General features: G+C 41.2%; 1 pseudogene; it reads right to left on the bottom strand.

Annotated features, from left to right (window-relative positions):
• Positions 1 to 668: 668 nt before the first annotated feature.
• Positions 669 to 25,782, bottom strand: LOC116123725 (annotated as a pseudogene).
• Positions 25,783 to 26,528: the final 746 nt, after the last annotated feature.

Here is a 26,528-nt window from a genome sequence, read left to right as displayed (position 1 = left end):
TACACTCTCTGATACGTATCGTTGGCGACCTGTATCAAATCGTATCGTATGATACGTATCGGGTATCGTAGGATACTAACAACCATGTCCCAACCCATCATAGTTGTCAAATCGCGTATCAAATCGTGTATTGAAAATTTAATTTTTTGAATTATGTATCGCGCATCGTATTGTAGGATATGCTTTTTTCAAAAAAATAATAAAATCAAAAATAAAAAATTTCTAAAAATTAATATCATCTCCAAAATTAATTAAAGAATTTTGTGACATTATTAGCTTTAAATTATGGTATTACATAATCAAAATTAATCACAAATTTAAGAATCGATATTATTTTTTTTCAATCATTCATATCATTTCCTAGATCAATGTCAATATCTATATATCTACTTGTATTATTATTATCATGCAAAATGGACAATATATGTTCCTCTTCATTTTCTCTATGCAAAATGGGTAAATTTAGACAAGTTTTAGTGAACTAGATTGGGTGACTCGGTTCTAACCCAAAAAAATTTTTGGGTCTTTGGCCCAAATTAATAAAGTCGTATTGATTTGTATCAATATTTTTAAGGATACGAACGAATACGTATCATATCATAGCATACATATCAACGTATCGAAAGGTTTATGATACACTCTCTGATACATATCGTTGGCGACCTGTATCGAATCGTATCAGATGATACGTATCGGGTATTGTAGGATACTAATAACCATGCAACCCATACCTTGTTGCCCCTACACCATTGCGCGCTGCCCATGCCCCCTCCCCCACTGTGTTGCTTGTGTTGGTTTGCTTATGTCTGTGCGTAGGGTAGGGTAGGGAAACGGTGGAGGCAGTGGGTTGTAGGCCGGAATGGTAAGGGGTAGTGGACTTTGGGATGTTCGGGCATTGAAGTCAATTTCTGCAAAAGCTTTTTCCACATTGGCTGCATTGAATGCTGATGTTTCCATGAAATATAGGGACTCCTCCTCAGCAAATCTTTACCCTCAGTCAAGATAGCCACATTTTGTCCAAGATCTGACTTGTTGCCGATCAGCATAATGACTATGTTGGAGTCAGCTTGATCCCTCAACTCCTTCAACCACCTCCCAACATTCTCAAATGTGGAACGTTGTGTTACATCATATACAAGCAGAGCACCAACAGCACCTCCATAATTACTGCTTGGCGTGGCAATGTACCTACAATAACAAAGCGCCAAACTGAAAAGGTTGAAATGGCAGTGATTAAAGATATCACTGTGACAACCACAGGCAATTAAAAGTTAGATCATGAAATGGAGCATTATCATAAAAACAAATCATTACTAAAACTATACACAAGAAAATAAGAGTTATATGATAGCAATTGTCAATATTTAACACCAAAGGTAGGATGTCATGACATTGGATAGCTAAACAAGAGTGTTTTATGTGCAAGAAATGTGCTAAAGCTAAACAATGATTATAATATTCCATAATGTAACTAAAACTCCAGAAACCCATAATATTCCAGATATCATAACTAAAACTCTTCATCTAAATATCGAAAATATGGAAGAAAAAAAAAATCAGTACAAGTCTCCATAATGTAAAAGTTACAACTTAACAAGGAAACTAACAAACTTTCTTTACTTCACAACCCGTCAAGCTGTAGACAAAAATACCAAAACACAATTCATAAAGAGAAACACCAAATTTCAGCAAAAAGCTCAAAACTTGAAAGGAAAGAAATAAAAAACAATGTCACCTTTATCCGCCAGCAGTGTCCCAAATCTGAGCCTTGATGACCTTACCATCATTAAACTCTTGCTAGGAAGCTCAGAACTAATAGAGTCCTAGAATCAAGAAAAGAAAAAGATTTGAAAGTTGCGAAACTTTCTCCAGAACCAAACAGAAATTTCAGAAAAGAAAGTGAGAGAGAAAATGTTGGATCTTTCCAGAACTATAGTTTATTTTTTATTTGCGAATATTAAATTTCTTTTATACGAGCATCAGTCCACGTTGGCCATCCTTTACAAAATAACATCTCCACCGTTGATCATTCTTCTAGCATCTCCACCATTGATCAATTGTAAAACTCCAGCTGCCTTGTAATACTCTAACATCCTCCCCCAAGAAAAGCAGTAAAACTTTACTGCTGCAGCTTGCCAATATAACTACAACTACCTTGCAATATTCTAACATCCTCACTCAAGCCAAGCAGTAAAACTTTACTGCTGCAGCTTGCCAATATACCTACAACTACCTTCTAATACTCTAACATCCTCCCTCAGACGTGGCTACACCACCATAGTTGATGTCAATATGTTTTCTGCACAGACTCAAACTACATTTTTCTGCACAAACTCAATCTGCATTTTTCTTCACAAATTCAAACTGCATTTTTCTGCACAAACTCAATCTGCATTTTTTCTGCATTTTTCTATACTCCAGCAACTCATCAGTAGCTTGTTTCATCACCAGTCTTACCATCTTTCTCCACCTCATTCTCTAGTCCTTCGTTGAGCTTGCTTGAGTTAACATCCTCCCTCAAGCGAAGCAGAGAAGTCAGCTGAAACTTGGTACACGATAACTGAAACGTGGTACTAGGAAGAGGTTTTGTAAGTAAGTCAGCAGTTTGATACTCAGATGCAATATATTGGACTGCCAATCGTTTGGAAGCAACCAAGTCACGAACATAGTGCACATCAATTTCTATGTGCTTAGTATGGGCATGAAATACAGGATTTGCAGCTAAGGCACCTGTGCTTTTGTTGTCACACCATAGAACTGATTTAAAGGGCACTGAGATCTTTAACTCCTGAAGCAGCTGTTGTATCCAAATGATTTCAGTAGAGGCTTGAGCAAGAGCTCGCTATTCTGCCTCTGTGGAACTTAAGGCCACCACTTTTTGTTTCCTAGAGGACCAGCTGATCAGGTTTCCAGCAAGGAAAATACAAAAACCACTAGTGGATTTTCTGTCATCTAAATCATTTGCCCAATCAGCATCAGCAAAGCCTTCAATTATTAGATTTGATGAGAGCTTAAACACAATGCCATAATCCAAAGTGCCTTTTATGTAACGAATGACCCTTTTACAAGCTGTTCAATGTGTAACAGAAGGATTTTGAAGAAATTGGCTTAACCTGTTCACTGCAAAAGACAAATCTAGTCTAGACATGGTTAAATATTGTAGACCTCCAACTAAGCTTTTGTATAATGTGGGATTATCAAACAATGGACTGTTATCTCTAGTTAGCTTGGTGTTTGCTGCCATAGGAGTAGAACTGGGATTTGCATCATACATCCTAGCTCTTTTAAGTAGATCAGCCGCATATTTTGACTGAGTTAATAAAGTGGCAGCTGAAGTTTTCACTACTTCAAAACCAAGAAAGTAACTCAACTCACCTAGGTCTTTTAGAGCAAAAGTTTGATGTAATTCTTTAACCAAACTCTGGATGTATGAAAAGTTATTCCCTGTAATCAAAATGTCATCAACATATACCAGTAGGTAGACCACTTTTTCAGCAGAGTACTGAATAAACAAACTACTGTCAGCAGATGTATTTTGAAAGTTTTGAGCAAATAGGGCTCCTTTAAGTGTTTCAAACCAGGCTCGAGGGGCCTGTTTGAGTCCATATAGGGCCTTATTTAACCTACACACATGAGCAGGTTTTGTGGAGTCAATAAATCCTGTAGGTTGTGTCATATACATCGTTTCAGCAAGGTCTCCATTCAAGAATGCATTGTTGATGTCAATCTGATAGTGCATGGTTTAACCATTGGAGCAAAGGTCTCGAAGTAGTTTATTTCAGGAGTTTGTTGAAAGCCCTTGGCTACCAACCTAGCTTTGTATCTCTGAATGGTACCATCGATGTTATATTTAACCCTGAACACCCACTTATTGTCTACCAGAGTCATTTGTCTATCATATGGTACAAGTGTCCAGGTCTTATTTGCCATCAAGGCATCATATTCTGTTTTCATAGCAGAAAACCACTCTTTTGAGCTTAATGCGTCATTAATGTTTGAAGGCTCACAAGTGGAGGTTGTGGTGGCAATAAATGTGTGAGTTTTGTTCAAACCAGTTGTTTTTTATCTGGTAAGCATTGGATGAACATTTTTTGGTGAGTCTGAAGTTGATGACAAATCTTTCTGATGTTCAGCAATGGGAAGTTGAACTTCTAGCTTTAAGTTAGGGAGTAGAGCACCATCAGATATAATTTGATATAGGCCTGGAGATGTACTGATTGAAGATGAATGCTTTGGCTCAGAATCTGAAGAGAAATCACTTGTACAAGCTGCTGATAGAGTTTCAGAAGCATTAACGTTACTTGTAACAGGTGCATCAGCAAAGTTTGAAATAGATTCTGAGAAAAATTGTGAATTTTGAGCACCAGGTATCTCACAAGGAATTTGCCATTTTTGACAAACTTGATGCTCAGTTAATTTGTTGTTCAAACTCTGCTCCTTTGTACTGTCACATCGTATCTCTTTGGATGGAAAACTCCTTTCATCAAAATCAACATGTCTTGTAATATAGACTTTGCCTGTTTCACTTAAACATAAGTATCCTTTATGAGACACACTGTAACCTATGAAAATACAGGTTTAGTGTGATAATCCATCTTGTGTGAGTTGTATGGCCTCAAGAATGGATAAAACCGACAGCCAAATACTTGTGAAAGGTTATAATCAGGTGTTTTATGAAACAATTTCTCAAAAGGAGACTGATATTGTAGAACAACAGTGGGCAGCCTATTGATCAAAAACACAGCAGTGTGAAAAGCATGCCACCAGAATTGGAAAGGTAGAGATGATTGAGCTAATAATGTCAACCCCATTTCTGTTATATGCCCGTGCTTTCTTTCAACTTTGCCATTTTGTTGACGCACATGAGGACATGGGTACCTGAATACAATGCCTTGCTTAGTTAGATATTAGATAAGGCAGAAAAGTTCTAAATTCTCCTCCCCAATTTGTTTGAAGACACTTGATCTTTGTATCTAATTGTTCTTCCACCAAGACATGGAATTGTGTAAATATCATAAAGGCATCAGACTTCTGTTTCAAAGGGTAAATCCATGAATATCGACTAAAGTCATCCAGAAAAACAAGATAATACTTGTAACCTTCTTTTGATACAACAGGTGCTGGTCCCCATAAATCAGCAAAGATCAATTCCAAAGGTTTTGTAGTTACTGTTTCAGAAGCACAGAAAGGCTGTTGATGCAATTTTCCATATTTGCAAGCAGAACAACATTGTAAGGATTCAGTAATATGAAATGTATTTTTATTGAAAACCTTGTTTACAACAGTTTGGAGAACTTTGTCTTGTGGATGACCAAGACTCATGTGCCACACAATTGGATCTAGCTCCTGTTTATTCTCAGTAACTACATTTACGGAATACACTCCTTTTATTCCTGAATCACTATTATGCAGTAAAAACGAATTACATCCTGACAACAAAGGTTTATTTATCTCAGCAACTATACTACTATCTTGCAGTCTTGAAGTATTACTCCCAAAAACATATGTTGTCCAGGCTCCAACTTGATTAAAGTGTAGTTGATACAGTCCCTCTTTAAGTGTGCCTTGCAGTAGAGCTGCTTGTGTCACCTTGTCCTTAACAACACACAAGTCAACAGAAAATTCAACTGTAACTGCATTGACTTGAGTGAGCTTTGGTATACTTATCAAGTTCTTTGTAATTTCAGGCACTACCAACACCTTAGCTATTTTCAATTTCTTTAAAGGTAACAAGTGTGACGCCTCTCAAGCATTTCATCGAACACTTGGTGTGCGTCACCTGGACATTCTAGAAGCTTCCGGAATACTCTTGTACATGCTAGAATCTTGTAATTAATGTGGTAGTTGGTAGATAGTAGTTGGTAGGTGGTAGTTGGGAGTTAGCTAATCTCCACCGTTGATCTCGGACGATCTAGACCGTTCATTGTACATTCCAACTACTATAAAAGGGGGAGGCCTTCATTTGGCCAAACCATCCAAGAATTGTAAAGTTCTCTCAATTAGTAAAGCATTCTCTTCTAGCATATCTTGTGAGTTTGTGTGAGTGTTTTCTTACTTGCAGGGCTAGGAGCGTGAGCAAGCAAGGCTGACTTAGGGCAATCGTCGGGAGATTAGCACCTAAGGCCGAACGAGTCCGAAGGGAAGCAATCGGGTCGTTACACAAGGTGGGAAAAGAAATGTCACCTGTATAAGTGATGTTCAAGCACTGACCACTTCCAACCTGAAGTTTTTCTGCTCCAGAATGAGGACTGCTAAGAGTGAGATTTTGAGCAGTTGAGGTAATATGACTTGTTGCTCCAGAATCAAGATACCACTGAGGGTCTGCTACTGATATTGGCTGTGCAAAGTAAGACATAGGATTGGCAGTCTGTGAATGACTATCGACTTGTGACAAATTCGACTGAGGTTGGACAGGCAATGAATTGTTTCCTTTGAAATTGCATTTTTCTGCACAAACTCAATCTGCATTTTTCTACACAAATTCAAACTGCATTTTTTCTGCATTTTTCTATACTCCAGCAACTCATCAGTAGTTGTTTCATCACCAGTCTTACCATCTTTCTCCACCTCATTCTCTAGTCCTTCGTTGAGCTTGCTTGAGTTAACAAGAACTAACAGCAGTTACGCTTGGATTAAACTTGTTTTTGGTAAACTTGGAAAGCTAGTTGGACTTACCCATAATCAAAACCAGCTTGAAAAGGTAATTGTACTCATCTTCAGGCATGTGCCACGTCATATTATTCACAAAAAAGATGGTTAAGAGACAGATGTTTTAATTTTTTGTTGTTATTTCAGTTATATAAAGAGTGTTTGAGATTATTACCTATAGCGGTCAAAGAGATATTGCTCAAGGTTTCACGTTTTGGAATCTGAGAGTGCAACTTTTCAGTTTATATTCACTTCAAACATTTTTAAATCTTTCTTGTTTTCACATTCAATCATTCGGATATAAAGATTTTTTGAAAATCTTAATTATTCTATTTTATTAAAGCTCCTATTAGTACATATGTCTTGTGATAAAAATATAACTGATATTATCTCAATTCATAAAAGCATATGCTCTTAATTTATTTATGCACTGTAAGAGCACAATCTGATTCCAACTGTTTTATGCGATATTTTCAAAATGAGTACAAACTTCCTGTTTCTTTCTCCAATGCATTCTTTCATAAGTGCAGATGCTTAAAAGACATAAAGGATGATTATGAAACCAATTATTTGGATTCTTCTTCCCATTAAGAATCAAGCAGATAAAAAATAATAGGAAGCATATCTGGCTTCTTAATTATACCAATATGGTCAAGAAGGTACAACACTAAATATCTCAGTAATTTTGAGAATTAATCAAATCATAATGTACTGTTAAAAAAAAAATCTCAGACTTGATGAATTTGTTCTGTACTCAAAGATATATATACCTGAAAATCATCTAGGATTAGAAAGAATAGATTCTACAGGTGGGGCAGAAACACGGTGATTAACAAAAGAAGCATATGGCATTGCATGAGCAAATTTATAGTTGATGTTTTCATTTACCTCCATTACTCCCTCTAAAACCTTCACCACAGTTGACATGGATGGCCGGTCTGCAGGATCATCCTGTAAACACCAGGCTCCAATTTTTATCATTCTTACTATCTCTTCCCAGTGATTTTGCATATCATCATATGAATTTTCCAGGATGTCAAGCACTCGCCCTTCCTCGGCCTTGTCCTGTAACAATTTAAGAAGATGACAGCTAGATTCTGACCTAGAACTATCCAAATTTCTCCTTCCACTAACCACTTCAAGAAGAACAATCCCAAAGCTATATATGTCAACTTTTACAGTGATTTTTGATTTTCGCCATTCTGGAGCAATGTATCCTGGAGTTCCTCTCATAGTGGCTTGGACTTGGCTCTCATCTCTGTCAAATAGCTGAGATAATCCAAAGTCTGAGACTTTGGCATTGAAATTTTCATCCAAGAGAATGTTTTGTGGCTTTATATCTAAATGCATTATTCTCTGCCTGCAATCTTCATGAAGATAAGTCAATCCTTTGGCTATATCAAGTATAACCTTCTTCCTTGTTTGCCAATCGAGACAAGGTGTTTCGTCTCTGAAGAAAATCCATTTTTCCAGTGAACCATTACTCATATATTCATACACAAGAAGTCTGAACCTTTTCTCTACACAAAAACCAATCAATCTCACAAGATTAAAATGATGTAGGCTACCAATGGTTTCAACTTCTGCTAAGAATTCCCTCATTCCTTGTCCCATTCCATCCAATCTCTTCACTGCAATTTTGTTTCCATCTGGTAGATCTCCTTTGAACACGGAACCAAATCCTCCCCCACCAAGTCTCTCTCTGAAATCCTCCGTTGCAATTCGTAAATCTTCATACGAAGACCTTACAGGCATTCCAGGAACTTGCTTGATGTAGTCCTCCACAAGTTCCTCAGCTTTAGAAATCTTCCGAATTCTCACAATAAACGAAACAATTATAACACTAACAATGACAAGAACACCAGCAACAGATCCTGCTATAACTGCCACTAATTTCTTCCCTTTTCCTCTGCGTGGACCTGGTGGTGGTGGTGCTAAATTTGTGACACCTGGTGATCCATTTTCTGCAGGTTGTGTGCTTGGAGGGATTGGCGGTGGTGTAGAACTTGGTGGACTAAATGATATCTTTTCGGTTGGTGACTCCCAAATAGAATCGTTTTCATTGCTAAAAAGAACTAAATTTCCAGAATGGTTAAGGTTCATTCCCACAATGGAGTTACCAGATCCTGATGTGTTGCTTGACCAGACCTGAGTGCCATCTGAGTCTTGAAGCACTAGGCCTTCTCTTGTTAGCTGCACCATTGCATTTTCTTTTACAAGACGGTCTTTGTTGGCCGACCAAACCACGGTGTGATTTCCTCCTCCTCCTCCAGTGGCCACAACTGAGAACACATAAGAGTTGCAGGCTCCACTGCAGTAGAACCCACAATAGAAATCAACATCATTAGCGTTCTTTGTCAGGAGAAACACTCTCATTTTCCATCCATCCATGACAACGGAATTGTTGTTGTACCAAGCGGAGGGAAGGCCTGAATTAAAACAGTAAACGTAACTGACCCGTGTAGAACAATTGCCTGAAATTGAAGAAGCTGAAGTTCGTTGACAGAAATAAGTTAAAAGAATATAGAGAAGGGGAAAGAATCTGAACATGATGAAACTGGAGCCTTTCCCATCCATGGGAGAGAAGCAGAGAGAGAGAGAGGAAAAAGACCAAGAAGTCAAGCTAACAAAATGGACTTCCAAAAATGATAAACATATACATAGGAATGCACCTAATTTCTTCTGATTATCATAATCCTTTTTTCTTTATTCAGTTAAACTTATTTTATACATCTTTAATAATTCTTTGGAGGGCGTTTGGACGGGGTAATGTGAGATTAGCGAGGTTATATCATCTTATATTACTTTATTATTATATTTGATTATTATGTAATATAAGATTTCGATCATCTTTAAATACTAATAATAATTACTATTGGTAATATTAAAGATAATCTGATTACCTCTGTTTTCGTAGGTATTATAAGATTACTAAAGTAATCTTTTTTTTATTACAATTCTATCATTTATTAATAAAATTTTAGAACAATAATGCTCTTATTTTTAAATTTATTTACATGAATATTATTTTTACTATTTACCCTAATTAATTAACTTTTTGGACAAAATTACCCTTGAATTCAAAACAAATTGCAACCCACCCAAGCCACCACCACCCTCACCCACCTGCTGCCGGAAACCATCATCGTGGCCAACCGTCGTCACCTCCAGAAAGGCACACAGAAGGCCGAAAATGGTCACCGTGTGCCGATATGACCATTTCCAACTAGATATCTGGTCAGAAATGGCTAGATCTGTTGATTTGGCTGTTGACGGCCAGATTGATAGCCGTTAACGGCCACGTCTGTAGCTGTTAACGACCATCAATCTGGCCGTCAATGGCCAAATCTATCACGATTTGGCCAATGGCCATACAACGCACGAAGGCCATTTCCTGCCTTCCGTGAACCGTTAGGTTGTCGGCTACCCGTAACCGACAGTGGCTGGGTTATGGGGGTGCTTTGTTAATTTTCTAAACTTTTATTATAGGGTTATTTTTGCTAAGTTTTTAAATGCAGGGGGTTATAATAATCCAAATAATAATTAATATTAAAAAATAATATAATAATAATATTTAATTAGAGGACTATTCAGCAATTTAAATAATATACCCACCAATTTATTCCTCCCAACCAAACATATTAATAAAACATACTCACTAATTTATTCCAACTAACCAAACACATTTTCTTAAAGATTCCCATAATCTTCAGGATAATCTAACTTTTCAATAATCTAACATTCCCAATAATTCAATATTCCCTGAACCAAACGTACCCTTAGAGTAAACGACATGTTCCCACGCAAGGTTTGGCGAAATGGCAAGTGGGTGCCAAATTTTTTAGATTTCTACCCTTAAATTAACAGTAATGATCATTTGAAGTGTATTAAATCTGAAATGAAAATACAAATGTCAAGATAACCCTCCAAATCTCAAATTTTTCTTACAAACACCCCAAATTCACAAAAACCTGCAAGAAACTCTAGGAGAGATTGCTAGCCATTGGAGAGCTAACTCGGTCGGGAATGTTAGGGCTTTTGAAGAGGTGAGGCCGATGAATCTATGGGTGGTGAGAGATTGGATTTTGGTGGTTGTGTTTGGTCAGAAATGGAGGGATGGATTCGCGAGCCACAAATCAGCTGAAATCCGACGATTGGCGTGGTTGACGATGGTGGGGTAAGAGGGTTTTGGTGTGTGAGGCATGGGGAAGAGGACGGTGGTAATGGGGAAAGCTGTTGTCACCGGAAAAAGGCAAAAAAAGCAGATGGTCATGACCTCCTCAACCTCCCTTGATTTGGCTGAAATCCGTCGTTGACAACCCTCCCCATCACCCCAATTTTTCTCCCCATTCTCCCCCCACCAAAACCCCTCTCATTACACGCCCGTTTACCCCGCCGTTTGCCGTTGGGAAATTGGTTGGGGAGTTTTGTCGAACAAGTGGTGGGCATGTTGATTGTGGGAAAGGTTGGAGATTATGGGGAGTCGCCGAGAACCAGGAAATTACACAAAACAGCAATAAAAAAGACCACAACAATCAGTAGGAAGCTGCAATCAGTGGAAAATGCCGTGAGCTGCACCAAAGAGGCCCAAAAACGTGACTGTCATGCAAAAAGAAAGGGGGTGGCGAATGGTGATCGACGAGCAACGATGCGCAGTGATGACATGGGTTTTGTTCAAGGGGAAGTGGTGAGTCTGATGGTGATGTGAGGTGGGATTTTGGTGTGGGAAATAGGCTGGAATCAAACCCGAAAGACTGCAAATCACAGTGGAGGTGGAGGTGGAGGTGGAGGTGGAGAGATTTGGGATGTGGGGGCTAAAAAATAATTTACTAATTTGAGGCTAAAAATTACTAACCGTGTTGGTTTAAGGGTAAGAAATTTATGGAACAAGGTGGGAAGTTACCGTTTCGCCAAACCTTGTGTGGGAACTGTCTTCTACTCTAATTCTTTATTAGTCAAATATGTCCATTTTGTGGTCTTTAGTTAAAATAATCATTAAAAAACCTAAAAAGCTTATGATTATGTCGTTATAAAAATATTTAGATTTTTCAACACGTTATTGGCCAAACATTTTTGGAATTTTATAACACTAATTTCAAAGTAGAAAGCGATGGAATTTGGATTTGGAAACTCATACAGGATTGCCTTAGTTGTCTGTTGACCGCTTGCTATCAATTTTATTTAAAAAATGATTATCTCCACAAGAACATTTCCCATTTTTGAAATGGTGAAATATACTGGCATCTCAATGTGCTTAATAGCGCATCACCCTAATTGGTGCACCTGCAGGTGTTTTCATTAGAGCAAACTCAATGGCCAACTTTTCACTATGGTGTGTCAAATTATACTCTTTTTCTTCATTATCCATGTCGTGCAAAACTGAACCTGTATCAGGCACATATCCCTGCGGCTTCATCTCTGCCGTTAGTTCATCCAAATACAATATCCATTGAACTTGGATAAGATTTGTCGCCCATGCAGAACTGGTGAACTTGATTATTTATTTCTGTTAGAATTGGAAGCAAAATTAAATAAAATACGCACGAAAGATTGATTGACTAGTTGAGTAAAAGAAGAGTTTTATTTCACATGAACAACTTCAATTCAAATAAAGTTAATACTTCGTACAAACTTGTAAAAAGTCTTTTATAATTAAAACAAATATAACTTAAACAAAAGTTTAGATAAGATAGAAAGTGGTAATTGTTATGCCTGGAAAAATAGGGCTGGCGCAGAATCTTGTCAACATAAGGTAGTCAGAACTTAAGAAGGTTTCACGACCGTTCAGATGCAGCCACGTCACGTGATGACGTGAGTGGCATGCTTCTGCCAATGTAGTGGGTGTACGCCAGGTTGGCAAATGGTTGGAGATGGTCTACGTGTCCAATCCCTGCTCAAGTCGAGGAAATCACTCGGGCAGGTGAGCAATGGGATGCAGAGAAGGATTTGCACAATACCTACCCCACTTGCAGATTTAGTAATCATTACCTTGACCAATCTCATTATAAATAGAGGACTTTTCTCTCATTTGCGGGATTGGCTAATTTCACTCTGGAATAACATACTCTCTCTCTCTCCCTCTCTTGTATTCTCCAAGCTATAATTCAGCTCGCTGAACGCGACCTGACCTTACTTTCATTAATACAATATCAGTGGACGTAGGATTCACTTTTGAGTATCCAAACCACTTTAAACATTGTTCTTTACCCTTACCAAATTAAATACTTCCATAATCACGTGTGACTTCTAAGCCCGCTTAGCATTCCTCACGTGCGAATAGTTGGTGTCAAAATCGAGCATCAACAGTTTGATACTAGAAGGAGGGTCTGATTTAGTACCTGTTCTTCATCAAGAGAATCTCTGACTAATCAGTCCCACTATAGCAAATGGCTCGCGGTTTTGAGTCTGAGCGAACCAATTATGGCAATGAAGAGATCCCCCATGTACAAGAGGATACTTCTCCCGAAGTGCCCCCAACTCAACAAAATATCGTGGGGGATATCCCTTCAAGCTCACGGCTTGATCCAACCGTCATGAGTTACCTGGAGAGGTTCAATAATACTCTCCAAACAGTCAGCCAAAGGCTAGACCGATTGGATCGAGTCGTGCCACCCGAATCAAATGAGGCGGTGCCACAGCCGAAAATGCCTGCAGGTCACGTGAAAGCGCGAAAAAGGGCAAAAGCATATACCACGCGCATTGTAGCACGTCAAAGAAAGGGAAAGCAAATGACGCATAGCGGACCTAAAGGCTCCAAGGGACCAGCGAACACCGATCGTGCCCCGGGTAGAATACCCATGGCGTTGCGACTCGGTGACAAGTCGCGGCCTGAGCCATCCCGTGCCACGTCGCACGAGCACTCCCACAAAAGTGCAAGGCGGGGAGATTCCCATTATCGCCAAAATGGCAGCTCTGATCGTCGTCGTGCAGGGGATTCCCACAGTCCGCGGGTCAGTTCGCACCATCGTGGAGGTCGGGAAGATTCCCTGAATCACTCAATGCCATCACACAACTCTAGCCAACATGTGTCGAACTTGGTCGGAACTGCCGACTGCGGTGAGGAGGAATCCAACTTGCGGTCCTTCCTCAACCGCAATTGTGAGGGTCGAACTCACGTTGCAGAAAGTGATCCTCAGTTGGCTCCACTGCCTCAGATTGAGGAGCTATAGCGAGCTCTGGATCAGCTTAAGGCTCAGCGAAATGAGCAAGGGAAGGTCGTAGAGGCGTCTCCCTTTTCTCCAGCAGTGTTAGCTGCTCCACTCCCGTCAAGATTCAGATTCGATGGGAATTCTGATTCGCAAGATCATCTGTACGAGTTCAACGACCTCATGGAACTCCACCAAGTCTCTGACTTAGCAAAATGTCGTTGTTTGGCGGTAATCCTTACCTCCCTTGTCAAGCGATGGTTCAGGTTGCTCCCAGCAGGATCAGTCGGCTCGTGGCCTTAAATGAGCTCGACATTTCTAAGGCACTTCCAGGCGAACAGAAAGTTCTCAATGCCGCTAAGCTACCTGAGCAATATAAGGCAAGAGAGGGATGAGCCCCTCCAATCCTATATTGACAAGTTCCACAGGGAGCTCCACAAGGTAGCTCACACTACTGAAGAGTCCGTTCGGACTCTCATTATTGTGGGAGTTCGCCCGCAGACAAACCTATGGAATGAGCTACGGTCTGAGGACGATGTTTCCCTCACCCGCTTCTACAACCTTACGGAAAAGTACCTCCTCATTGAAAACTCTGTGGCTGTGCTCAACTGCCACGACCCTGGTCCTTCGAGCAGTGCTCCTGATCGGGGGGAGAACAGGAGGGCTAATCGCAAATGGGCTAATGACGATCAACGAAAAGGAAAGAAGCAATGATACGAGCCCAAGAAATCCTACGCCTAATTCCTCATCGCGATTGCGACAAGAGTCAATACACCCCTCTGCATGCCTCAGTATCGGCTATTCTGGATAAGTCAGAAGAGACCAGTTTGCTCGGAGAGCCCCAACTCATGAAAAATCCTTCTTCAGCCAGAAATAAAAAAAAAGTATTGTCGCTATCATCAAGATAATGGGCACCACACTGATAAGTGTCAGACTCTCAAGCAAGCAATTGAGGACCTCATTAAGCAGGGACACTTCAAAGAGTATGTCAATGATTCTATTCCCGTTTGGGAGAAAAATCAAGAGGAACCGAGAAAGAAGCATCGTGGTCGTAACAGTCTCTACAATGTAGGGATCATCCTTGGGGGACCACATCTCACAGGGAATTCGCGAGGTGCTCATGAAAGGTATGCCCGTGCAGCCTGTCATGACCCCATAAGTGTGATGAGTATGACGTCGCGACCAGTAAAGGTTCGCAGAGAGGAGGAAATCACCTTCTCTGAGAAAGACGTGGTACGATTGCATCATCCCCACGATGATGCTCTCGTCATCACGCCTGAAATAGGGCGGTGTGAGGTCCACAGAATGTTGGTGGACAATGGAAGCGCCGTGAACATCTTGTTCCAACGAGCTTTCGAAAGGATGAAACTGGATGAGGCCGACCTAAAGCTTGCCTCCATCCCTCTGTATGGTTTCACCGGGGATCATCTGATTCCCAAGGGGATGACATCGCTCCCGGTCATGTTGGGTGATACCGATGAAATGATCAAAATGATTGAGTTCCTAGTAGTGGATTGTCCATCCGCTTTCAATGACATCTTGAGACGACCTCTACTACGAAGCTTCAAAGCAGTCACCTCGATCTACCATCTAAAGATGAAGTTTTCCACCGCTACAGGGATAGGGAAAGTAAGCAGATCTTAATGCGCATCTCGCGACTGCTATATAAAGGCAGTGTAGATGGCGTGCAAAGGAAAAGGAACTCCAATCGTCATCCCTGAACAGGCAATGACGATCAGCAGGATCGAGCCACAGCCTAACCCAGTTGAGGATAACATGGATCCTCATATCCAGGAATGCCCTTGTAGTGGGCCGGTTGAGGACCTATCTGGAGTATCTATCGATCAGAATGAGCCGAGCCGAGTGTTGAGAATTGGAAGTAATCTCAACTCCCAGCTCGCCAACGACCTGACCAGTTTCCTTAGGGAAAATGTTGACGTGTTCTCATGGACTCATGCCGACATGGTTGGGATCAGCCCGAATATCAAATGCCATGCCCTGAATATCGATAGTGAGGTCATGCCGGTCTGTCAGAAGAGAAGAGCAATGGACCCGGAGTGATATGCTGCCTTGAAAGTTGAGGTAGATAATCTCCTTTTAAACGGATCCATCCGGAAGGCACTCTACTCGAGCTGGGTTGCCAACCTGGTTTTGGTAAAGAAGTCTAACGGCAAATGGTGGACCTGTGTTGACTTCACTAATCTCAACAAAACCTGTCCAAAGGACAACTTTCCCTTGCCGAGAATCGACCAACTCGTTGATGTCACCTCGGGGCACGAGTTGCTAAGTTTTATGAATGCCTACTTGGGATACAATCAGATTCTGATGTACGCACCGGACAAAAAGCATACCTCATTTGCTACAGATCAAGGGTTGTATTGCTACAAGGTTATGCCTTTCGGCCTAAAGAACGCTGGAGCGACTTACCAGCGATTGGTTAACTAAATGTTTTTTTAGCAGATTAGAAAATCAATGGAAGTCTATGTCGATGACATACTGGTCAAATCGTATGTCGCTTCAGATCACATAGCGCATCTCGCTGAGATGTTCGGTATACTCCGGAGGTACAGAATGAAGCTCAATCCTCTCAAGTGTTCGTTCGGAGTATCCTTAAGAAAATTCTTAGGGTATATGGTTAACCAAAGGGGAATAGAAATCAACCCCGATGCCCTACTGATCGCCTCCAGGAAGCTGCAACCTTATTTCCACGCTCACACAATCCATGTATTGACCAACTATTCGCTCAATCAAGTACCTCCAAAAACTAGAGGCTTCGGGTAAGTAACTCAAGTGGGCTATGGAACTGAATTAGTTCGATCTACAGTACATACCGAAAGTAACCATTGAAGGGCAGGCCGTTGCCAGTTTCATTTTGAAATTCTCGTATCAACCGATTAAAGAATCCGAGCAACAGGCCAGCGAAGCCACCTAAGAAATCGTCCAGAATCTATCGACTTGGAGCCTCTATGTCGATGGATCCTTGAACAGGAAGAGGGTCGGGGAAGGCCTTCTCCTTCTTAGTCTCGAAGGGACCCGCATCCATGGTATTCTTTGATTTGGGTTCAAAGTGACCAACAACAAGGCTGAGTATGAAACTCTGCTTACTGGTCTACGGTTGGCAAAAGAAATGGGATCAACTGCGATCAGTATTCACAATGACTCCATGCAGGTTGTTAACCAGATCTTAGGGAAATATCAGGCCAAGGAAGAAAACATGATCAGTTATCTGAAGAAAGCTAAGGCCACGCTCGAGCCGTTCAAGCACTTCACGATCATGTAGATCCCTAGAGACAGTAATTCTGTCGCGGATGCCTTGACAAAGATAGCCTCGTCGCTGGACTCAGATGTGCCAAAAAGTATTCCTATTCGGTTTATAGAGACCCCTAGTATCAGCTCACCCGAACAAGCCATAAATGTGACAGAGTCAGTTTTCTGGATGGCCCCAATTATTCAGTATCTCCGAGATGGAAACTTGCCCAACGACAAGATCGAGGCGAGAACCATGAGAACTAGAGCTACTCGTTACACGCTTATAGGAGATTAATTGTACAAGCGAGGGTTTAGCGCCCATCTCCTCCGATATGTAACCGATGAGGAAGTAGACTACATCATGAGAGAGATACATGAAGGGATCTATGGTAATCACACTGTCTCGTGATCCCTCGCCAACAAAGTTGTTTGTCAAGGGTATTACTGGCCCCTACTCCAAGAAGATACCTTCAACTTTGTGAAAAAGTGTGACAAGTGCCAGCAGTTCACAAACATACCGCGAGCTCCTTCCCACTAGCTGATAACCATGACCAGCCCTTGGTCATTCTCTATGTGGGGAATTGATCTTATTGGACCCATGCCAGTTGGAAGGGGAGGGGTCAAGTTTGCGGTGGTCGTAGTGGTTTATTTTACTAAATGGGCCAAGGCCGAACCCTTGGCCGCGATCACTACCAAGAAGCTCAAAGACTTCGTCTTCAAAAACATAATGTGTCACTATGGAATTCCTCATACCCTCATCTCCGATAACTGGAAGCAATTCAACAACAAGGAATTCAAGGAATTTTGCGATGAGTTGGGGATCCATAAAAAATTCACCTTAGTCGCAAGACTGCAAGCAAATGACCAAGTTGAAGCTATCAACAAGACCATCAAGCATACTTTGAAAGCCAAGCTTGGCACTGCCAAGGGTAATTGGGCTGAGGACCTCCCAGATGTCCTGTGGGCATACAAGACAACTCTGAGAACCTCTACTTCGAAAACACCCTTCTTGCTAGCATATGGTTGCGAGGCGATAATCCTAGTGGAAGTAGGGACTGGTTCACTTCGGAGGGACCTGTTCAATAAAACAGACAATGAAGCGCTTATGCACACAAGTCTGGATCTAGTTGAAGAACATCGCAGCAAGGCTCAGTTGAGGATAGCAGCCTACCAGCAGTGTGCAAAAAGGTTCTTCGACTCTAAGGTTAGGAGAAATGACTTCCAGGTCAACGACCTTGTTCTGAAAGAAGTCCTCCTCGGTACAAAAGAACCAAGTGCGGGAGTGTTGGGGCCAAATTAGGAAGGCTCATACCGTGTCGCTAAGGTGATACGACCAGGGACTTATCACCTTAAAAGGTTCAATGATTCCGAAGTACCACGAGCTTGAAATGCTGAACATCTTCGCCCCTATTATCAGTAAATTCCGAACTCATTTCCTAATTTTCTTGTATAGACTTACTCTCTTAAAGCCTTGTAAATAAGATAACCTCTTATGTAATATTATTTCTCACATGTGTGCATTTCTGTTCGCATATATCGTTTGTACAGATTTTATCACAAATAGTTAGAAAACGACCTTGTACCCACATGTCTAATATTTGTGATGTACGAAAAATTATAAGTACTCACGAATGATTAAGGAAATAACTTCTTTATTTATTATTAAAAAAGTGAGTACATATTTGCGAGCATGGAAATAACTATAACAAGCAAAAGCAGAAGCCATCACTGGCCTTCATCCCCATGACCCGAAGGTGCGACCTCAGTATTTCCAGGCTAGTCGCCGACCACTTGGTCAGCCGTCGATTCTTTCGAAACATACTCCTTTGGATGCTCATCCTCCAGATCAGGACCTTGACCTTCCTCCTCGTCACCAGCCTGCGTCATGGAAGCAAGGATCCTTTGATAGTCATCCGGGAGGTCGGTGAGGTCTATGTTTAGATTCTTTGGTCGTAGGGCATAGATGGACTAGATCGAACAGTCGGCATCTCTCCTCTCAATTTTCGGCTCTTGTCGCTTCATCTGTTCGGTTAACGAAGCGGCACGTCCTTGGGGCAACTGGAGTTTTGTCTCAAGTGCCCACCTTTGCTTCTCGAAGGTCTCCCACAACTGTGCTCTGTCCTGTTCTGCTTGCAAGGCCCACCCGGAGATCGCTCATAGCTCCAGCTCTTTCTCGCCAGCCTCCTTAGTGAGTCTAGCCACTGTCCTTTAGAGCTCTTTAACTTTTTCTCCCCTCTTCTCCAACCCGGCCTTCTGAAAATCCACTGTGCGAAGCGCAGCATTCCTTTCTGGCAGATATTGGTTTGTCTGAACAGTGGATAGGCTCATCTTTGTCTGTGCGGCTTCTAAGTCCTGTTTCAGCCACACGATCTCTTCCCTCAGCTCAACAAGCCCCTCAACGGCTCCCAATTGAGTCTTTTGCTGGGCCAAGTGCATGGCGAGCAGGGACTGCATAAGTAAAGGGAGTAAGGGGTTGAATTCCTTTTCATTAAAAAAGTAAGGGAAGTATAAGAAAGTCCTCACCGAGGACGAACCCTCTTACTTGGCTTTGCAGCGGAAACGCCATGGTCATCAGGTCCACAGGGTTGGATGCCATGAACTGCTTAAAAGCCTCTTCGAGCTGGCACTTTAACAGGGTGAACATCACCGGCTGTAAGTGCTCCAGGAGTTGCCTATAGAATCCAGCACAAGCGTGCTTGTTCCCGTGGTAGGTGGCACCTCGCCCACTGGTTCCTTGCCCGCTCTCCTCTCAGGAACCGCGACCTTCCCTTGCCCTCTATGCAAACCCTCAGGGGCAAGTGTAATACCGGTCGCGCCCCTAGGGGGCCCTCCAGAGCGGAAGGTCTAGTAAGGCTGCAACCCTCTGGGCTGAATGCCCAAGCCCTCCGACTAGGACTTTGACTCCTCGACCCGAAGCAATTGCTTCCTCTTCTTGGATTTCTAGGCCACGATTTTCTGTTTAGGTAGGGAAGCCGTAGGCTGGGGAGCATTCGCTGCTCGAGTCGACACCCCCGTCGATGTTCCTCCCACAGGAGGACCGTTGGGGGTTGCCCCAGCTGGTCCCGTGGCACCGACCCAAGGAAAGGTGAACTCCCTAGCTCGCAGCGACCTGGGCACCTTCGGTGGCATGGTCGCTGCATGCGAATATCGTTAGCAAAACAGTTCGTTGCATGCAAACAATAAGGTTGGCTAAGGTTATAGACACTTACTCGATGAAGATTCCAAGGTCGATTCGGGGTTGAAAAAGCCGTATTTTCGTAGGTTGGTGGTTGTCACGAGCAGCCTCACTTCGTGACTCCGTTCGGGCAGAAGACCGAAGGCGGTTATTCTATTAAAATCAACAAGAGCCGACAACCTGGTCGTTTTGTTTACTGTCAAGAAATAGAAGAGTTCGTTAGCAAAGATTAAAAGAAAAAAAAATTGCCAAGTAGAAGAAAAGCACACCTACTCAGCTCCCTAAAATGGCAAATGCCATCATAATGAAAAAAGAAAAATTTCATCTCATACGTCTCGACATTATTGGGGTAACTATGTATTCCTCCCTCGATCGTAGATTGCTTAGAGAGGTAAAAAAAGTCTTTGTCTTTGCTCTTCTTTAGGTAATACGAACAGCCGAGCTTTAGCACAGTCAGCTCACAGAGACCATTCTCGCCGCATGCGATATACATAGCCACAACTATTATATACGCATTTGGCGTCAGCTGTAACGGTGCGACCCCGAAGTTATCGAGGATCGACCTTATGAAAGGGTGGAAGAGAATCAGTACTCCACATTTGAATATGTTCTCGGAGATCGCAGTCATTCCCTCTGGCGGACTCCGAGCTGTATACGTCCTATGCTGGTAGACATCTACGCTAATTGCGTATTGGTCTACCACTTTTTGAATTTCCTCTCCTGTGGCTATTGACAGGATTTCCTGTGAAGGACCCGCTGGGGCGTCCTACATCGGCAAGCTCATTCCCTTGTCTGTTTTGGTTGCTGAAGGGTTCATTTCTTCTGCGGTCTGAAAAATAGTGACATGCAGGAATTACTCAGTCGTCGTACAAAGTTTTGTATGATGACGTGGGAGAAAAGATAAACACTATCTTCCTTAAACCCTAGAAAAACCCTAAGAATCCTTAGGGACCACCCCCAAAGACTCAAACCCAAGAGGAAAGCCTATTCTCTGATCAACCACCCTCAAACACCCATCGTTATCGCATGGTTATCGTCAAAACAGAAAAAGGAAAGTAATGAAAGAATCATCCTTACCTCTTAAATATGGAGATTGAACTTCCTGCTGTGAACGTCAAGTGCGCACCAATCCGAAAGATGGAAAATCTGGTCTCACGGAAGCTTCTTGCTCTTTCTAAAAAAGTGAGTGTTGTGACAATGCTTGAGGTGAGTCTGGGATTTTATAGTGAAGGAAGTGGCAATTGGTTTTCCCGGAGCCAAGCGACGTTTGGATGAAAATCATCTATCATCGTTGATCGCGACCACGTGTCGTCAATCAATGGGAAGGAGTAACCGTCACACTTCGAGAAATCAAATCATCGCTTCTCTCTGTTGAAATAATCAAGCGACGACTCGTTTCCTTCCTCCACATTAAATACGCTCTCATCCGCATTTAATGCTCTGATAAGGAATGTCGTTTCAGCATGGCTTACATTAAATGCGCATGGCTGGCATTTATTGTGCATAGGACACGTTTATCGGAGTAAAAATTATTTTATTAATGCATTAGCTGCCAAAGCGCAACAGATAACATCTAAAGAGGTCGTTAGATAAAACACTTTTCATTGCATGTTAGTTGCGAAGCGATGTGATGGCAATTGTGAAGCGATGTGACTCATTGCCTTCAGCAAAAATATGCTAAGTATAACCAAGTCACGGGCCTCGGTCAAGATAAGAGGCGCATTAATACGGCACTGAATAAGGTATGGTCTAGGTCGTAGACCTTGTGGAAGGAGACCACTTTAGGTCGCCCTTATGGAAATGTCTTGCGACCTCCTTGTAGCCAGGTCGGATCGATCGGGCACCATTCGGAACATATCAAATTAAGGCATAATTGTGAAGTTTTCAAGGTTCGATTCTCAAACCTTAAAAACTAGGGGACTTCTGTTATGTCTAGAAAAGTAGGGCTGAGGTAGAGTCTTGTCAGCATAAGGTGGTCAAAACCACTGTTTTAAAAGCTGGACCGGACTGGCCGGTCCAAAGGGTCGGATCGACCGGTCCAACCGGTTGGATCATGAACCGGTCACGCGTCCAGTTCGAGTTAATATAAAACCCGTTATACGTAACAAACCATTTTAACCCGTCATTGAACCGTGTAAACAGTGTTGGACCGCAATGAAAACCGGCCCAATCTGAAAAATTTTAAAAACCCTAATTTCTCACTTTCTCCCTTTGCGCTGCGCAATTTCTTGCGACGACAAGTGGGGATGGAGGTTGGGGTTTAGAAGGGGCGAGGATGGACGTTCAAATGGCGACGACAAGTGGAATTTCTGGTGTCCAAAACGGTCAGAAATTGGATGAGAAACAGTGAGTTTGCGCATAAGTTTAGAGGCTGTTCGTTGGCGATTTGAGGGTGCGTTGTGGTGGAAAAGAGAGGGGTTTTTATTAGGGTGATGTGAGGATTCAGATGGAAGTGTTTGGAGGGTTCGGTGGTGCTGTCCGACCAGATCAAGCTAGAAAACGGTGATCAAATGGGTGAAGATGGGTGTCACGGGAAAACGGTGCAAGCAACCTTCGAACGATGACGAGGACCTCAGGCCTACCGATTTTGGTGGTTAGAACTTAGAACCGATGAGGAGCCTATTGAACAGTTGGCAATGGCGTCGGCAATGTAATGGGTTGGAATTCATGAGGGTTTTGGTGTTTAGAATGACCATTTTATCCCTTAATTGTTACATGAAACAATTTTCTACTAATTTAAAAGGAGGAATATGGAATAAATAAAAATAGGGGTGGAAACTTGCCATTTCGCTAATCTTTGGGTGTGAACATGTCGTTTTCTCTTGTACATATAAAGTTGGTGATGAATTTTGATGCTAGTGTGTAAAGCTCAATCAACATGGAGACGAATAAAAAAAAAAACACTTACATCAAATGTTTTATTATTAATTATTATGTATTTTGTCATTTAATATGTAAATACATTATGTTTGGATTTGGTCTTTGAATTATTATTAAATACTTAAATTATGTTGGGATTGTTGTTGAATTTGAACTTTGAATGATATTGAACATTAATTAAATTGTTATTATCTTATTAAAAAATAGAAATCTAAAAAAAAATGTTTTTTTTTTAAATGTTTTGAACACTTGCATCAAATGTTTTGTTATTAATTATTATGTATTTTGTCATTTAATATGTAAATACATTATGTTTGGATTTGGTCTTTGAATTATTATTAAATACTTAAATTATATTGGGATTGTTGTTGAATTTGAACTTTGAATGATATTGAACATTAATTAAATTGTTATTGTCTTATTAAAAAATAGAAATCTAAAAAAAAAAGTTTTTTTAAAAATGTTTTGATGTCATCATGATGTGTGATGATGTCACCGATCCAACCGACGGTCCAACCGATTGGACCGGTTGAACCGTGACCCGACCAGCAAAACGGGTTGCCCTCCAGTCCGGTTTTTAAAACAATGGTCAAAACTTAAGAAGGTTTCACGACCGCTCAGATGCGGCCACGTCGCGTGATGACATGAGTGGCATGCTCTTGCCAGTGTAGTGGGTGTACGCCAGGTTGGCAAATGGTTGGAGATGGTCCATGTGTCCAATCCCTGCTCAAGTTAAGGAAATCACTCGGGTAGGTGAGCAATGTGACGCAGAGAAGGATTTGCACGATACCTACCCAACTTGCAGATTTAGTAACCATTACCTTGACCAATCCCACTATAAATAGATGACTTCTCTATCATTTGCAGGATTGGCTAATTTCACTCTGGAATAGCATACTCTCTCTCTCCCTCTCTCTCTCTCTCCCTCTCTTGTATTCTCCAAGTTGTAACTCAGCTCGCTGAACGCGACCGGACCTTACTTTCATTAATACAATATCAGTGGACGTAGGATTCGCTTTTGAGCATCCGAACCACTTTAAACATTGTTTTTTACCCTTACCAAATTAAATACTTCAATAATCATATGTGACTTTTAAGCCCACTTAGCATTTCTCACGTGCGAATAGTTGGTGTCAAAATCGAGCATCAATAGTAACCAAGTCAAACTGCCATTTGAAACTAAATAAAACTGAAATTGTCAAACCATGCCACAGCACTATGCTACGGCATTAAAGATTCTGGAATTTGTCACGTTCCATCTTTTTCCTTTGTGCCGCAGCATGTTGCCCTTCTACCGAAACGCGTTCATTGTTTAACAATTTCCAGCCAACTTATACCCAGTTCCTTTTTCACCTTCCTATCTCATGGCTTTTCTCACCTTGGAAACACCTAGCCAACTCTTAGCAAAAGCATGAATGTTAGAAAGAAGCACACAAGAAGACGAATCCTAAGGATTAAGCCTAAAAAATTCTTCAGCAATTCTTCCTGCCATGTCTACATTTTTATGAATTTTACACGAAGATAACAACGTCTTCCATATGATACCATCTGCTTTTACAGGCATTGATCTTATCAGAGCCTCTGCTTCATCTAAACAGCCAGATCGACCAAGTGAGTCAACCACACATGTATAATGTTCTAGTCTAGGCTTCAAATCGAAGAATTCCAATCCTTTTTCCTACAATACACAATGACTACAAGCATAAAGTAAGCTCAAGAAAGTAACATCATCTGCATCCCATTCTTCCTGCTCCATCTGCTCAAACAATTTAACAGCTTCATCATCTCGTCCATGAAACCCATATGCAGCAATAATTGAGTTTCATCAGACGACATCTGAATCTTCACTTTCCATGAAAGCTTTGATTGAATCCTCCAAATAGCCATATCTTGAATACCTACTTATTAACGAACTAACCTGACACTACTAAATCAGCCCTGGCTTTCCATCAACTATATTGACCAGTTTTCCTTCAAAATACTCATTTGAGCTTTCCCGCAATGGTGTGTTCCAAGCAACCACTTTTCGCACACTACCCACAGTAACCCATCAGGCAAAAACCCATTTTGATGCTTTTCACTTAACAATCTCAAGCTTTCCTCATTAAACTCAAACTGAATCAAACCTCCTACCATCGCATTCCAGTCACAATATTCCTCTCAGGCATATCTTTGAATACTTTCGAGCACTTTCCAATCACAACTTTGCATATATGCGTTGATCAAAATGTTAAAGACATGATATTTTTCCGAGGCATAACTCCAAACAAGCAACAACTGTTTGTGTTTTCCCAAATTCGATTACATGGTGAGAAGATGGTTGCAAATGACCTTGTCTGAGGAACACCCAGATTGACTATCAAGGATGAAGTTGTTTTGCTAATGAAAGTGAGTTTATGAGTGTGCATGATATACAAATTTAAGCAAAAGCTTAAAACTTGAAAGGAAAGAAACCAAATAATGTCACGTTTCTAGGCCAGCAGTGCTCCAATCTGAGCCTTATGACCTTACCATCAATATTCAAACACTTGCTAGGAAGCTTAGCACGACACAGAACTTAAGCTTGGGATTAAACTCATTTTAGGTAAACCAGGAAAGCAGTTTTGACTTACCCACACCTAAATCACCGATCAAACCACGCTTGAAAAGGTAATCGTGCTCATCTTCAGGGATGCACCGAGCCATATTTACACAAAAGATGGTGAAGAAAGAGGTGTTTTGATTTGTTGTTGTTGTAGTTATATAAAGTTGTTTGAGATTATTACCTAAAGCGTCAAAGAATATGGCTCAAAGTTTTCACTTTTTCCAATTTTTATTTACTTGACACTATTTTTGTAGTAGCACGAGCAATAAAGCAAAGGTAATAGCAATTAAGAAGATAAATTGCAGAAAACGATTCACCATTAATAAAACTGCTTTTTTCCTACTACAAACTCACACACTAGAAATCATTTAAAATTTACAGAGCATCCAAAAAACTGCAAAACAATTGCTTAAAACTGCACATAAACTGAACAATAACTGTAAAAACTAACAGCAACTTTGCCACCTTGGCATCATTTTTGGTTGCAGTAGTATTTAGATGCACATCTAAACCACTCCTCATTGCATCTAAGCTGCTGCAAACCCCCAACTTCAGTCCCAAAATTCAAATCTGATCTTGGACAACGCTTTTGTGAATATATCAGCTACTTGATCTTCAGACTTACAATATTTAAGTTGAACCAACCCTTCCTTTTGCACATCTAAAGAAAATAGAGTTTTATTTTGAAGTGCTTAGTTCTACCACAAAACCAGGATTATTAGAGATTGCAATGGCAGCTTGGTTATCCGCAAACACTTGAGTGGCTTCCTCTTGCACCATATCTAAATCAGCTTACACTTTTCTAAACCATAAAGCTTAGTTTACTGTTGTTGTAGCTGCTACATAT

The sequence above is a fragment of the Pistacia vera genome, unplaced genomic scaffold (assembly GCF_008641045.1).
Source record: "Pistacia vera cultivar Batoury unplaced genomic scaffold, PisVer_v2 Contig103, whole genome shotgun sequence".
Taxonomy (NCBI): domain Eukaryota; kingdom Viridiplantae; phylum Streptophyta; class Magnoliopsida; order Sapindales; family Anacardiaceae; genus Pistacia; species Pistacia vera.
This window is presented reverse-complemented; position numbering and strand designations above follow the sequence as displayed.